At 42.6% G+C, this 16027-nt stretch overlaps 1 protein-coding gene across 1 annotated transcript in view; it reads right to left on the bottom strand.

The window, feature by feature from the left end:
- csmd1a (CUB and Sushi multiple domains 1a) overlaps positions 1–16027 on the bottom strand; it is a 70510-nt gene that overhangs the window by 51103 nt on the left and 3380 nt on the right. The gene's annotated exons all lie outside the window — the stretch shown is intronic.

The following is a 16027-nucleotide window of genomic DNA, read 5'->3' as shown; positions in this document are numbered from 1 at the left end:
TCTTTCTGAATATGTATATAAAGTCATCAGAAAGGTCAGTCAAAGTGTAAAAATAACAATTAGACAGACAATTATCCTACAAACATGTGAAATCATTTTAATAAGACTCAAGCTAGGACTGCGACTATGGGGTTATTTTCATTATCGATTAATCTGATAATTTTCTCAATTAATTGACTTGTGCACAACAAAACTATTGTGAAAAATGTCCATTAGCATTTTCCACAGCCCAAGATGATATCATTCAGCCAGTCCCAGACCCGGCGATATTCATTTTACTATCATGCATGGCAAATAAAAGCTTTAAATCTTCACATCTGAAAAGCCAAAATGTTTGACATTTTTTGTCAAATGTCAAATTACTAAAATGATTATCAATCACCAAAATAGCAACCAATTAACTTTCTGTCAATTAACTAATCAGTTATTCGACTAATTGTTGTAGCTCTAACTCAAGTTTTAGACCTACAGTGCTAATTCTATCTTGGCTTCTGCATCATCATTTTTTTTTTAACAAATAAAATGCTGATAACACCCCTGGCCTTGCCTGTCTGAAGAAAGGACACTGCCTGCAGTGTGACATATACACTTCCTACAGTTCAGCAGAAAACATACTTGTGTATGTTACATATTACAGGTTAAAATATCAAATATAAGAACACACACAAACACACACACACACACACACACACACACAGAGCAGGTATTAAGAAGACAACAAAGGACACTGCAGTTGTGGCATACATCAGCTGTAGTGGCACAATAAAGAAGCTATTACTTCCCCCGTCTTTTACCTTGGAATTTATGACCTGCTGCCACTGTCACTGCTTTTAGATTCCACAGGTTGGACTGGAACTGCAGATCTGAAACTGCTGCCACTGCAGTTTGAAGGTATTGGCTGCGAAGATTCAGCCTCTTCGTCTCAGTGATACTGTGTGTCTTTGATTATAACCAAAATTAGACCTGGATGAATAAGTGCTTTAATAAATGCATCTCCACAGGCCTGGACCAAAGTCCAATGCGCAGCATGGAACCCTAAAATCAGATGATTAGTCAATCAATGATTTTTTTCCAGCATGTCCAGCAGAGAGATCACACTTTGCTACTTTATTCCTGAGAGAAGAGGCCAGAAAACTTAAAATCTTTTTAAAAAGTCAATTTTTACATTAACAGAACTGTAGCATTTAGGAAGAAATCAATAATTTTCTAAGCTTCCGACCTAAGAGCATCTCACAGCCCACTGAGATTGTATAGTCTACATGTCTAGGTGTATTTTCTAACAAGATGAAAAATTAAATCTCCAGTGCTGCCTCCTCATAGCAAAATGCTGCAGTTCAGAGTCTAAACAGTTACTTGGTATGCTACCCTCACCTATCTGTTTAATTGCTGTTGAAATATGCTGTGGAGTCACAACCACCTCCACTACGCAGTCCACCTCTTCAGTTACCTTCACATCACCCCACTTTGTTTCCCTGACCATGCTTCGGCCCTGCCTGCTCTCCTGTCACATATCAAAAATCCAGCTGACAGCCACAAACACAAACAAGAGCAGCAGTCGTCAGGGAGGAGGAAGATTCATGACGGCATGTGGGTATTCCACACAGGTTATGAAGTGAATAACACTGGAAATATACTGTGGATACAATTGTCAATAAGATTAATGAAAGAATATCCATCAGTATGTGTTGTTATGCTTCAACGAACACATAAAATACATTTTATATTCTATATGCAGCAATGTAGTTTATTTGTTACATCTCACTTTAAATTAATGATCTGCTGCATTTATAGAGCCTCTTAATAACTGGAAGTAAGCGCAGTTGTTGCATATATATACATCCCAACTACTGTCAGAAGACAGTCCACCTTGAATCTTTGGCCTTGACTCTGGAAGCAGCCTCTCCTCAGCCTATTACATTTAATCTCAACAAACGGAGCGCTATTTCTCTACCTGAAAACAAGATATTGCCAATCTCTCTCCCCCAAGAGTACTGCTTATATTAAAACTGATACCTGAGAAGAACTGACTTAATCAGAACCAGCAAACTGCATCCAGCCTTCGTGGGGACCTGTCAGCAACATCTGGGCCAGGCGAGACAGGAGAGAGGACAATGGGTGAGCTGAGCACTGCTTTGGTACAGTGCTAAAGCTATCCAGTAAAATGTCAGCACTAAAAGAGGCATCAGGAATCCAGGGAGTAAACTTGATGCTATTCCAAGTTCTTGTACCCTGGAAAATTATATATTGTTCTTTCCAGTTACAGTTAAACCCGGGTGATTCTGTCCACTTTTTTCTCACACTTCTGCTCTACTTCCTCCACTGTTGTGGAGATCAAGAACCTGGGGGGCAGTGGGACAATGCCCCAAATTCCCTGTAGATAGTGTATAATTACACAGACAAATTGTAATCCTGATTAGCCCCAGCAGCCTTTCCAGTCTGTTTACATAATCACATTGAGAGAAAGTCTTCATCAAGGGCTCAGTGGCCAGATTACTGTCTGTGCAGAGCCCACCTGATTACCAGCAATTAGTGACTGCCTGGTATAGAGTTTAAAAACAACAACAACAACTGCATTTTAACAAAATCTGGAAGGCAGAAGGAAATTTTGAGGGATAAAGCATAATCACAAGAAACAGAAGTGGTGGGACATAACAGATGGACAATTATCAACAATCTGTTCATTATCATTAATCCTTCACTGTCATTTGATGTACTAATGTCAGTGTGGGGAAACAGACCAGCGTGTTCTGTCTGTCCTCTCCCGTGGCGTCCCTTCAACTTCCCACGATTATCATGTCCCCTTCTGCTTTTTCCTTATCAGGTCACTACTAGGACTGTCCAGTATAAAGAAGTGTCAAAAGACAAAAACTGAATGTTTGAGCACTATCTGATCTGCTAAGTCTCATTTGAAATGGATATGAAGGTGAAAATGTTGAAGCAAGGTAAAATTCATCTCTTTCAAGGAGACATACTTTCACAACCATAAACAATATAAAGGCCAAGTCCAGGAAGCTGTGGCCATAAATCCAGTGTGGCTCTTTGTCACCCTCTCACACGATGTAATCCACTGCTTACACAAGCATGTGTCATAAGAGTGGGATGCTCTCAGCTTTTTGACTGTTTCATTATTGTGAACTTGATTGATTGTCGTCCGGTGGATGGATGCATTGTGACTGTCATAAGAAAAAAAGGGCAAACGCAGCTGTTGTACTCGAGAGAAGATACAGTAATGTGCTCACTATCAGTGATAAAGGAATTCAATTCGTATGTGACCCAGGTCTTTTGCTCTATTAAAAAAAAAACCTCAAATCCCTGCAATTTAGCTTCCTAAATCTATCTGAAGCAGTTTTCTCCGTTCCCAAAGGAGTAGATGACACAGTTGCAGTGGGTCCTCAGTTGTTTGGCAGTGGACTGCTGCATTGAGAATGTGTTATTTTTGCTTCTGTTTTATTTATCCCAAAACTAAGTTAATACATTTCACTAAACTGTGTAGAGTGCTGAGAATCAGACAGGTGACTGAGATAACTTTGTAAACTGAGAATCAGAACTGTGCACCGCCCACACACAGAACCCTGCCTCGAAATAATCTAATGTGAGAAAGATCCTCGAGCAAAGCAGCACTGTGCAAACTTTGCTAGATAGTGGGCTTTTTTATTTATTTATTTTTTCCAGCATCATTATCTTAGCAGGAGAAATGAGTCACAGGACGAAAATCTAGTAGATCTTTTTACTTCTGCAAACATTGTGTCAGTTGTCAGAGCAGAGGAACAACAGCTGTTGCATGGTTCTTCCTCCACACCTTGGTCTGTGTCACTATTTCCTTTGCGCTTTTCCAAAAGAAGACCATGCTCTCCTCCTCCTCCTCCTCCTCCTCCTTTCCTCCCCCTTTGCCCAATTCCTGGCTGGCTGGCTCCCTAATAAGTAACAGAACTAGGAGGATTGGCAGTGGCCTCGAGGTTTGACATTGCCACAATGTGGGTGGTGATGAAACAGCACTGCGCCCGACTCTGCTCGACTCGACTTGGCTCATTCTTGGTGGGTGCTGCTACTCTGCATGCTGCACATTTCATCCACCCCCAACAGACAGACATGAGAATTACTCACAGGGTGAACAATCTGCATGTAAATTGATATCCGTGAGTGCCCATACTCATATTTACATGCATTCAACAGATAAACAGCCATGCACTCACACACACCATGTCCCTGTATGCACACACACACACACACACACACACACACACACACTCGATGCTCAGTTTTTATAATCAACATGTAACTGGCATTGCAAGGAAGCAGGAAATGGATTTTTATTTGTTTTCTGCTTGTTCAATAGATGAGCACATTATAATTTCAGGGTGAAAAATGAGCAACAATTGCTTTGACTGATTTCTACAGAAGTATGGAAATAGCATGAGTGGGATTACTGTTGTAAACAAGCGGGGAAAACAGAGGTGATCAGTGCAAAGTCTAAGAACTGAGTCGTTTCATGCAGTCAAAAAGGATGACAGCACGTTTTAAAAAAGTGTTTCAGAAAAGTTACATTTCACCCGTGCTCACCTTTTCACTGGTCTGAGCGAAATTAGCTGATGCATACTGGAGAAAAACGGAAGCAGCGGCTACCTCAGCAGCTAGAGCAAGTCTCCAAAAGACAGACCCCGAGAAAGAGCCACTAGAATACTAACAAGCCCACCTTACACCTGCCTGCACTGCCAAGTCCGATTAACACCAGCGACAAATTGGTTCCACGCTACTAATTGCCTCGGCCCCCTAAATGGCTCCAGCAACATTTCTGGCCTGACGCAAAAAAAAAAAAATCTCGCATAAATACTTGAAAACTCGACCCAAATTAGAGAAAAGGCGCACAGCTGTAGCCTAAATAAACTAGGATCTCTTCACATCCTATAGGAAATCTGCAGTGCATGCCTCAACAATTCACTAGTTACCCTACTAAGCAAAGCAGCTCACGTAGGCTATTAGAAGAAGCGTAGGCTACCGCAAGAATATCTATTGAGCCACTCAGTCAAAGCCTGCATTGAGCGCTAAACCGGCCAAATGCGCCCCTTAAAACTCCATCCAGTAAACCGTGGTAGCCTATTTTCCGCACGTCTGTAAAAGCTTTTGATTTCTCGCACGCGCGCACACACAGACGCACGCACGCATGCACGCACACGCGCGCACACAGGCACATCAAGCGCATCAGAAAATAGAGAGAATTGCTGCAGTGGCTCGTACCTTTCACACAAGTGAACATCAGTGAAAAGAGGAGATTCCAAAAAACAATCCCCCTCCTAATCCTCATCGCTTTGGCTTGAACAAAGTCCCCTCGGCCACATTTAACGCATCTCCTGTTGAAAATGTCCCGTAGTTCAATAGATCCGTCGTAGCATCCGTCTCTGTAAATCCCCTTCATGTTCACAACTAACACATGTAACCTCTGCAGGCTGTGCTTTTTTTTCTGTCTTTCTTTTGGCTTGGAGCAGGTTCCCTTTCCCTTCTCAGAGGAGGACCAGGCAGAGCCGCCCGCCGCGCTGTGTCAGCTGATAGGAGCCAAGTGAGCAAGACTGAATTTTAGGAGAGGACCACAGCAACCTGGACGAGGGCTCAACCATCTCTGCTGAGAGGGGCATCAAGTGTGAGGATCTCTGCTTGTGCGCTCTCGCATCTGCTGTTCAACATCTTTCCTTTTTAATCCCTGTAAACCGGCTGACGACGGAGTGGAGTCGAGCCCACAGTGTGGATGCAGCCTTTATCGATCGGCAATTGAACCACGCAGAGAGAGAGAGAGAGAGAGAGAGAGAAGGTGGTGGTGGTGGTGGGGAGGAGAGGGGGTGGCGGGTGTAGCGAGCGAGAGAGCGTCCTGTGTTAAGTATGATGTGGCTGATGTGTGGGTCACAAATCATGGAGCGGGAACAGTGGAGGTGTGGGTGGCGAGGGAGGAGGAGGAGGCGGCGCGTCTTTATGGGAAGAATGTAAATCCCGAGAAAGAAATGAACTCAGTTAATGACAGCATGTGGTTTATGTGTGTGTGAGAGCGGAGGGAGGGGGTGCGGGTGGGGGTGTCAGGTGAGACCCAGACAGGCAGCATCCCGTCCCGAAAGCTGATGAAAGAAATTCGCCCGGTAGGCAATCCCACCATAACTCTGATTTTCATTTTGGAGATCGAGCGCAGCCGTTATTGGGAGTGATGGGACTGGGCAATTTGCAATGCAAAGACGGGATGATGACGGCGCAGAGCGCAGCTCAGCTGCAGTGGGGCTCTTCTGCCATCTAGCTTCTGAAGAGTCGCCGACCTGTGCTTTGAAACGGAGAGGAAAAGGGGGAGCGGTGAAGTGAGAGGCCGTGATTGCACATAGAGTGAACACCATCCGATGTGTAGGACGATCAGAGAGGGTTTCTGCAGGGGCTGTTGATTCTTCTGCGTGTGGCTTCGCTTCCTCACCATCATCTCTGGACTTGTTTTGTAGCTCTGAATGGCCCAACAGATGAAAGTTTCTGAGAGCGGCCGCTTTGAAAAGAGCTGATCAGGTGAGGTTTGGATCAATGACATGCAGTGCCTCGGGTTTGATTACTGCCCACTTAATAATTGCACCTGCACTGACCTCCATAGAAATCAATACCTTGTGCCCTGTTATTGGCAAGATTTATTAGCGTGAATTCAGCGGGGTAACTTCATAAGGAAGCCTAATGAATTAACCCCGAGCCCCTCTTTGTACTTGAGGAGGAGCCAAAATGGGCGCTTTTCAGTAATTTATAAGTGAGAGCTGTCCATGGTGCTGAAACTGGAGCGTCTGCTTGTGCGTCGGCCACTTCGGGAAGGAGCCTGACGCACTGAACATCATTCCCCAGTCAAAAAATAACGCGCATCAGAGTGCTCTACTCTTAATTCGTGTGTATTTGTATTTCAAACAGTTAACTGACTGTTTGGAAAAGAAAACAGGCAAAAAAACCTACATTTGCTCCTTGCGTAAAATTCCTCTCTAAAGTGCAAATCCGCTTTCCAGATTATCATCTTTTTTTGTGCATGTGTCTGTTCTCTGTCCAAGGTTAGTTGGCTCGGCAGGGTAAACCTCCCACCTCTACCACTGCTCTCCCATGGGAGAATAAATGGAAGAAAACAGCTTGATCCTGCTCTAATCTCGCCTAATTATGAGGCAGCAGAGGGCAATGGGATTGCTGTCCTTCGGCCAAATAGTCAGAAAACATAATTCAACTCTGGATGCCAAATGGTGATAAACATCACATTCATAATTGCAATGCTGTGAGATTTATTTGGGATTTTTGTGCAGTAAATAGCCGTAGCACTTTATGGGCTTTGTATTTTGTGGATTACGTTTTATTCTGTATTTATTGTGTCTTTGCCGGCACAATGAAATGTATTGTAGCTCTTTGTGAAAATCTCATTTTACATGTTTCTGTGGACTGCTTGATATTAATCTATCTCGTTCTGCTTTTACAAACTGAATCGCTACCGCATGAGCGATAGATTTGTATCCTCTCTCCATTTCTCTGTAGAGTTGTTTATCTCAATGGTTTATGCAGCAGAGGCAAACCATTCTGTATGTAGCAGTGTGAAGTGGAAGGTCCCTTATTCCCTCATGGCATCAGAATTCTTCAGGTGTCTACAGGCCCGATGGAGGCTGCGGGGAATGGATCGAGGCACCAGGTAGCTTGTCTTTACCACTGTAATCGACAGGTGGGCCCAGGAGAGTGGGCTTCAGTCATATTGATGCCTCTTGCCGGCTCTTGCTTGCTGCTTGATGAGCAATCAGACTGCCTCTTGCCTGATCCTCCTGTTGTTTTTGTGTGCATCTCTCTGTGTGTGTGTGTGTGTGTGGATGTCCATATATTGACCAGTCCATGCGTGCCAAACCGAATATATATATTCTTGCAAGCATGGATGAGCATTTTGTATGGAGACATGTTTGTGCAACCATTTGCATGCTTTAGCTCATACTGAAAGGAAATTCATTACTTTTATGTGTTGGCCACTGCATCAGGAGCGAAAGAACCAGTCATCCAATCAGCCAGCCAACCGAACAGCCTGTCAGAGAGCTACAGTGACTGCACCGACGCTGTCCTCCCCCCAGGGACTCGGCCTGTTGTATGTGTGAATCTCGGCGGGATGTTCTGATTAGCAGTGGTCATGTATGAGGACTGACGTCTGGGAAGGTTTTCATGTCACACACGGGCCAAAGGTCTCCTCTGTCTTCCCAGAGGGGGCCTTGTGGGGGGTTTAGACAGGTGTTTGTGAATGTGTGCATGCATACTGTGTATGGTATGTGGGACTGCATGCACATGTGTGAATAAAAGTGTCAGAGTTTTACTACGTGTGTACGTATCACGCGTGCCCTTCAGGGATATACACTAAAATGTGTGTGTATGCCTATTTGTGTGTACGCTTGCAGTGATGCCGTACCTTGGCATGCATCTAAGTTGAAATCTTCATGCCTGGGTAACATTTTGTTTGAGTGTGTGTCTTTTTGTGTGCAGGGGCAAAGTGCAGCTGGTAGGGGGTTGATAGAGTAAGCACTGGGGTCGGATTAGCTTGACTTCCCCAGAGGAATGTGTCTGAATCTGGCCTCTCTCACACACTGCTGCTAATCCACTGCTGGGTTCTGCTGCTCCATTGCTCTGGGTCTGCTACCTACAGCACCCAAGGGGCGCTGGGAAGGTGTGCGCAAGTGAAAGGGGGAGAGGGGAGATGTCTGTGCACGTGAGTAAGATGGTAGAGGGGGATGGGGATGGACTAACATGTGATGAAGGGCATTTGGGGCATAAAAACCATGTTTCAAATAAAACTTTCAAGCTTATGGCGACCAAACATAAACTTCATAATCGTCTGTCGTCAGTTTTGACATGCTTTTCAAATGAGCACCATTGACGCTCTATTTTATGTTCTAATAAAGCCAGACACCATAATGTGGTTTATCTATTGTCCATTCCAGTGCTTGGGTATTGGTCGGTGAATAATGACTGAAAAAGAGAGAAAGACAGAGGTGAGGTTTGAAATAGACACAGGCTTTTTCTTTTATCCAGAATTACTTGCACAGCGTAACACAACATGGATTTTACAATTATGACAAAAAGCACATCATCGCACCTCATCCTGTAGCTGGTTACATGGTGGCATACTGACAAAAATATGCATTGACAGTTTCACTGGCATGCCTGGCAAGATCATCGTCAGCCCGATGCTAGCACTTTAGCTCAGGGCAACACTCTGAGCCATGAGTCATAGCAAATGGTTCAGTCTGAGTAAATATGGATAAAAAGTGACATCAAAACCATTTTTGATCCATTTATCTGCACCTAGTTCCTGCTTTTCTTTAGTTCATAAAATGTATTAACACTACGTTCTGTCTCTCCCTGACATGACCTATATCGCTGATACGTGGATAAGTACACTTTCACTGTTTCATCAGACTCTGCTCTTCCCAAAATCTCACCACCTTTAACTTATTACCACTTGTGAGTTCACCACACTCCCGTCTTTGTCTCATTAGGATATATATAGGTTTCAATCAGATCTCTGCTGGCGGAGCCTGCTCATGTGCTTTGTTCACACATCTGACATTAAATATTCGTAAACCTTTTTATCTTCCAGGGAAAAGCCTGAAATAGTAGAGGCAGACAGCGAAGGAGGGATGGGGCGAGGGAGAACAAGGAGTTGAAGAAAACAAGGGTTAAAGGTATTGATTGAGGGATGGCGGCAAACATAAAGGCGAGAGGTAGAAGCAGATGTGAGTTGAAGGGAGTGAGGTAAAGACGGGGAAGGACAAACAGGCAAAAGGAGGGCAGAGCGAGGATGAATCGAGGTTGTTGGCACTGGAGGAGAGGAGCAAGGGTAAAGCATAATAATAAGTGGGCAAAAAAAAAAAAAAAACAGATATGAGGAGCACACAAGCTAGAGCAACAAGGGAATGTAATGAATAGTGAATCTAACTGGATACCAAATGTGTTTGTGAAAAAGATCACGTATTTGGGTGACACAAGCCACAGTCAATATGTGGGCCAGGAAGTGTGGAAGCTTTATTTATTTATTAATTTGAAGACACACAGTTTGTGTATTTAAGGTCAAACAATTTAAAAGGGATAATTAAGGAGATGAAAAGTGTTTCCATTCCAACAATAACTGGTGAAACTCCAAACAGAAAAAAAAGAAGAAGAAGAAAAAGAAAAACCCTGTTGGCCAAAGTGACTCCGCTGCAGCACACCCAACTTCAAAGATGGTCTCATCATATATTGAAATGTAGAATGAACAGTCTGGTGATACACAGACTTAATCATATGAATAAAAGATCAAAGGGAAAAATTGCTGATTGAGAGAGAGGAGGAGAGAATAAGCAAACGCTAGCTGTTTGATTCACTCCACAGAAGGAAAAAAAACGAGTTAAACACCTTTTTCTGAGAGGAAAAATGTTGCGTTTGATTGGAAGTGTGGAGGGGAGACATGTGAATGTGCTGGTGGTATTAAAAATGTGCTGGGGTTATTGAGTGAGAGGTTTTCTGACAGTCCACAATATAATCTGCTATTCATGACAGCTAAGGCTAATCACACTGTGAAATACCAGACTTACCTACACTGACTAAAGTGTTGCTACGCTTAAATAGCAAATTTAAGGCAGTGCGACACACACCCTTTTGAGGCAGCGAAGATGGGCAATTTCTGACTCAACTGTAGGCAACACTGTAAGAGTTTCTGAATGCCTTTGCTCCTCGTTACCCATATCACCAAATTCAGCCATCCAAGACATCCCAGCCGAGAAGCGAATAGTCCATTCTGTTAAACTAGCTAGTCTGTGTTTCTTCAGCACAACAACTGCATAATGCTACTTCTTTCAACGTGACTGAAAGAGCAACATTATTTTAACATGCTGTCAGTATCTCACTGCCAAGCAACAAGAAACAAGTAGCCTCTGTAGTACATGATGTGCTTGAGCGCGGCGGATTCATGTGGAAAAAGAGGCAGATTATTGGTTTTATTTTTCAGAGCTGGCATTACTTTTTGCAGAGCATGGTGCAAGGCTGAGGCAAAGCATGTATCCTACTAAGCAGCTTAGTGATTCCTATAACACTTAGTGGTGCTCCCAAGGTGAAATGCATGTCTGTCAGAGCAGCTCGCTACATTCCCTGTAGATCAAACTTAACCCGAGGCTCAGGCTCCGAGCGCTCCCTCTCTTAAGTGATGGTTGGAGAGTATCCTGGTGGCGCTGCAGCTTTGTATTATCACCGTAATGCTCCTGAACTTATTCCATTCCTCACCTGTCATTCACTTTGTCTCACCGATCTTCTCTGTGACTTTGCTGCACATTCTCAAGCAGGAATGAAAACAATCAATTGCTCAGTTATATAACACCATAAATATGTTTCTTTGCATCAGCATATATTGCAAATTTATGCGCCATGAAATGAGGGTGAAGTGGTCAAAAAGCAGGTTAATATGGCAGTCAGGCAAGCTTGGAGTATTATGATAAAAGATCTGGAACAAAATAATGATTTTACAGTCTGTGCAAGAAGATGCGGGGATAGGATTTCTTTTTTCTATCAGCAGTATGACTTTGAATCCTCTTACTCCAGGTGCAGGTTGCAGTACAAAATGTTTCTTCTGCCAACAACTAATGTATAGGCGAGTTCCAATCTATATTTCATTTTCATGTTTGAAAAGGTGGCTACAGATGATAGATAATAAGTAATAAAATAATACAGTCAGATTGTAGTGTGCGGGATAGAAGGAACAAATGTGTTTTTCTATAGAAAATGAAACCCATTTTGTCCAGAACATAGCTGGAAATGGGTGGGCTGAGTTAGTAGATCAGATGACTCACACTTCTATCTACACAAAGACACAAATGTAATTCATTTGGTGCATCTCTGATAGAAATGAGCATGTAGAGAGTGAGGAAAAAAGAGGCGGGTGACTCCGGGTCACAACGCTTTATTTTTGCTGTGTCAGATGTTTGGTAACTATATCACAATTATGCATTGAAATGGAATTAGATACCTGTGAGACTGGTATTATATACAACATGACTTAATTAACTAATTCTGGAGCTGACTCACTGTGTGAAGCAGTTTCTACTGTTATGTAATCACATTTATATTCTAATGAAATGAACTTAAATGGCAAATGTTCGCTCATGTGGGATTCTCAGATGTTGCAGAGCAATGATTTGATCAGAGGTGAGTGATCAGCCTCCTGATCTAGTATCAGATACACACATAAACCAATGATCTGCCTCTTTTTCTTGTTTTGCAGCAGATTATGTTGCGAGTTAGGTACATTCAGAACCTAAAACTGGGACATCCTGCAGATACAAATCATCTGTGCCTGAAATCCAACAGGTGGCAGCTGAACATGTTCTGGTGAAATGGCCAAAAGAGACAAAAATACAAGAAATAGCAACCTGCAGCCTGCAGTTACATCCATAGGATGCATGTTGCCTCATACCTACCCCTATCCTGCAGCAAGTACCAACAAATGTGTCATATTTTTAAAACTGCTTTAAATTCATGGTTTTGTGTTAGAGTCCAAGGATGCCCAGCAACCATAATTATACACAGCAATTACTGTCTGAGGTGAATGCATATTTATTTTGCTGTTCTAGCATATAGTAAAAAGTGATAGGTGGATCCAACTACCCTGCTCTCCCTGTATAGCTTTGAATATAAACACCTGTTTGTGTGCTGTTTATCTGTTCATTGCATGAGAAACTGCATTTCAAAGACATTATTGGGAATAAGAAAGTCTTACATTTGCATTTTACACGTTAGTATTTAGGTGACTTTTTTTTATTTACCATGGGTGGCTTACACTCAGTTCAGAGATCTTCATAACAACAAGCTTAATGAGGGCAAAAGTTTGGCCTTTTTGGTTCTTATAAACCCGTGGGACCATAAAATGATCCTGTTGGTCTGAAATGGTAGGAAAAGAAACAGAATAAGTCTCAGAGAGAGAGAGACACAGGGGGGATATTTTGAGAGAGCAATTAGAGTCAGTAGAGGAGCGAGGATATGATTCAGGGAGGAAGGTACAGACAAGTTTTCAGCCCGCAGTGGAAGACACACTTTATCACCCCCCCCCCACCCCTCCAGATGGGGAACTTACCTTTTGTTTAAGGACGTTATTATGACCCTGAATCTAAGATTAAGCTGACTGCGCAGAATCACAATCACAATCAATCAAAGGTATAACAGGTATGCAGCTGGGATTGTTTTTGGTTGTGTTGAGAGAGTGCACATTGATTGTGGGGTGTGACTGAATTTCATTTTAATGCAATTCAAGCAGGTACTCTTAAATGTGTGCATTTTCGTTTTGCCTTTGCCTAAACATCAAATTGCAGCAATCAAGACCTGATCCCACCACTCCTGCTGTGATTGCCCTTTAAAAGACCAATTACTTGTTATGTTTGATGAATAAATATCTGTGTGGAGCTGCATGATATATTTAATTTGGGATTTCACTTTTGTCTGTGTCAAGAGCCGAAACTCCCCCAGTTCCACTGGAAAGACGGGAAGTGTAGGAAAAGTTTATAGTGTCAGAAACTGCAAGTCGCTGCTGTATATGCAGGAACAAATCAGGAAAGACTTTGATCACTAACATTACAGTTAAGGAAGCTTTATGAGCGCACACATAGTATGAGATCGATTCGCTAGTTAAATAGGGAAATACAGTAATTGAAAACACAGCTCCTGGAACACTCAACATGCAAAATTTAACGGAAAAGAAAGAGGAGAACATTTACCGATGCGAGCTTGAGAGAAAGCAATTGTGAACTGATTATTCGCGCCCGATTGGGTAAGTGAAAGGCATGATGCAGCACACACATAATAGGTTTCACAGATGAATTTGCTGAATTTGACAGTTTCACGCTTGTATTCTGGCCTGTGGTGCCCAGCGAGCGGAATGAAAAGAAAAACAAACTCCTCCTTAACTTGAAAAATTCATCCCTTGAGCAGCTTTAGGAAAATTCCAGCTCACACCACCACCATCCGCACACCCTTCCATCGTTGTCCTAATTGAGTTTATCTTCTTTTATGATCACTGTTGTCTGCCTTGTTTTTGCTGCCTCTTCTGGTGCTCAAATCTCACAGAAAAAGTAAGAGGTGGTGTCTGTTTTGTGCCTTTTCATTTCCTATGCCTTCCTGTATTCATTGTGTTTTGCTGTCTGCTGTTGTTATTTTGCATCATGTCTCTATCGGGTTTTGCTCCTTACTGTTGAGCAGCTGCGTCCGCCTGAATAACAACACCACAATTCCTTTTGCATCCTTTTGAATTTCCTCTTCGTTGTGCCATCGCTGTGAATAAATATTGTTTCACAAAGAAAATGAAACACCCCCATCATTCCTACAAACAAGACATTGCAGAAATGTCAACAAATGAAAAAATAAATCGTGACTGTCGGAGTCAAATGGGAGTGATAAACTATTTTACACAAAGTAAGATAACACATTAAAAAAAACATTAGAATTCATTTCTTCTCATATTGTTTGTGTTTGTCACATCATAGCCAAGCACACCGGTGACTAACAGACATTTATAATGTAGTCACGAAGCTGGAAGTCCACACTTATTTTGAAAGCGGTGTTGTCTCTTACTATAATGTGTACACTGCGCATCAAGAGTCAACATCAGTTTGAAGGAGTACAAAGTGATATTTCCAAGGCTGGATATTCACAAGTTTGTCAGGTAAACAGGAGAACAGCAGGAAAAAAGCTGTACGTTATACATGCTGTGTGTTTTGTCACTTTTTATTGTCTTTGGACTGAGACAGATAAATAAATACATCACTATGCATAGACAGAGGTGCTCTACACGACTGTCCCATAACACCTCTGTGGATCACATGAAATTGTGTATTCCTTTTTCATTTTTGCTCTCCAGCTTCTCTTGAACTAATTCAACCAGTAAATCCTGTCAGTTATGAATGTATTTTATTTGTAAAATCCCTTTGCACTTGTACAATAAAATCCGTATCTGTGGCAAAACATGTGGGTATGTGTACAAAGGAATTTGTATTTGTAGAAAGCGCTGTATGCACCCATGGAACAATAAATCTGAAGTGAGAGAAAAAGCGTCCCATGGAAACACTTAAACCTTACATTCATAGCTACAGCCTCTCAATTCCTACACTACATCTAACAAGTTGTGAAACTCGCTCGCTTTTTGCTACGGCTGCTGCAGTGAAAATACATTGATGTGTGCATGTTGCTACAAATAATAGCTAAATTCAGTGCATGTTGGAGAAAAGTGAAAACCATTTCAGGACACACTGATGGAGAAGAATATTGTGCTCTGTAATGAAATAAAAAAGAGACTTGAAGCTGAGCCTGCTGCCATTAGTCATAACAAAGCTTCATTCAGGGCCATTTCTGTGCTGCTGTGAACCGCGAGTAACTAAAATGTTTTATCAAGTTCATTTTTGGACAGCTGTGACTGGCGCAGTGTGCTGCAACATTTTGGTGGGAAACAGCAGGTTGGGGATGGCTGTGTAGTTTGAGCGAGAGCCTTGATTGAGGTTAGATTTCCCCAGGATTGAACTCCGAGCCCCTATTTTAAAGGCAGCGGGCACCTCTCCTGTCTGCGGAGATTTGTTGACGCATGTGGAGATGAACTGAGATAAGATGGGGGGACAGGATTCAAAGAGAGGTGGAGGTACTGGGCCGAGGGAGCAAATGGTGCAGTTAGAACGAGGTATGATGGCCTGCAGAGCCAAGCTGTGACCTCAGTGAAGGGTTGCAGTGGTGGTGGATCCAGCAGCTCGGGTTGCCATTTATAGCTGGTACATTTCTGATTACTTAAATGTTACAATGCATAATGCAGGACTGGCGGTCTGGAATCTTAAATCAGGTTCTATTTCTTACTGAGAGGAACGGAATAATGGAATAGTGGAATAGTGGAACCCACTGGCAGGAGTGTGTATCGAGTCACCCATGTATGTGCATTACGTTACAAACAGCTAATTCCCAAGAGAACATACAGACACATCCTAACTAAATGGGATTTTTCAAAGCAGAAATTTTGACT

Source organism: Chelmon rostratus, chromosome 8, assembly GCF_017976325.1.
Source record: "Chelmon rostratus isolate fCheRos1 chromosome 8, fCheRos1.pri, whole genome shotgun sequence".
In the NCBI taxonomy this organism is placed as follows: domain Eukaryota; kingdom Metazoa; phylum Chordata; class Actinopteri; order Chaetodontiformes; family Chaetodontidae; genus Chelmon; species Chelmon rostratus.
The sequence above is the reverse complement of the archived record's forward strand: the minus strand, read 5'-3'. Positions and strand labels throughout refer to the sequence as shown.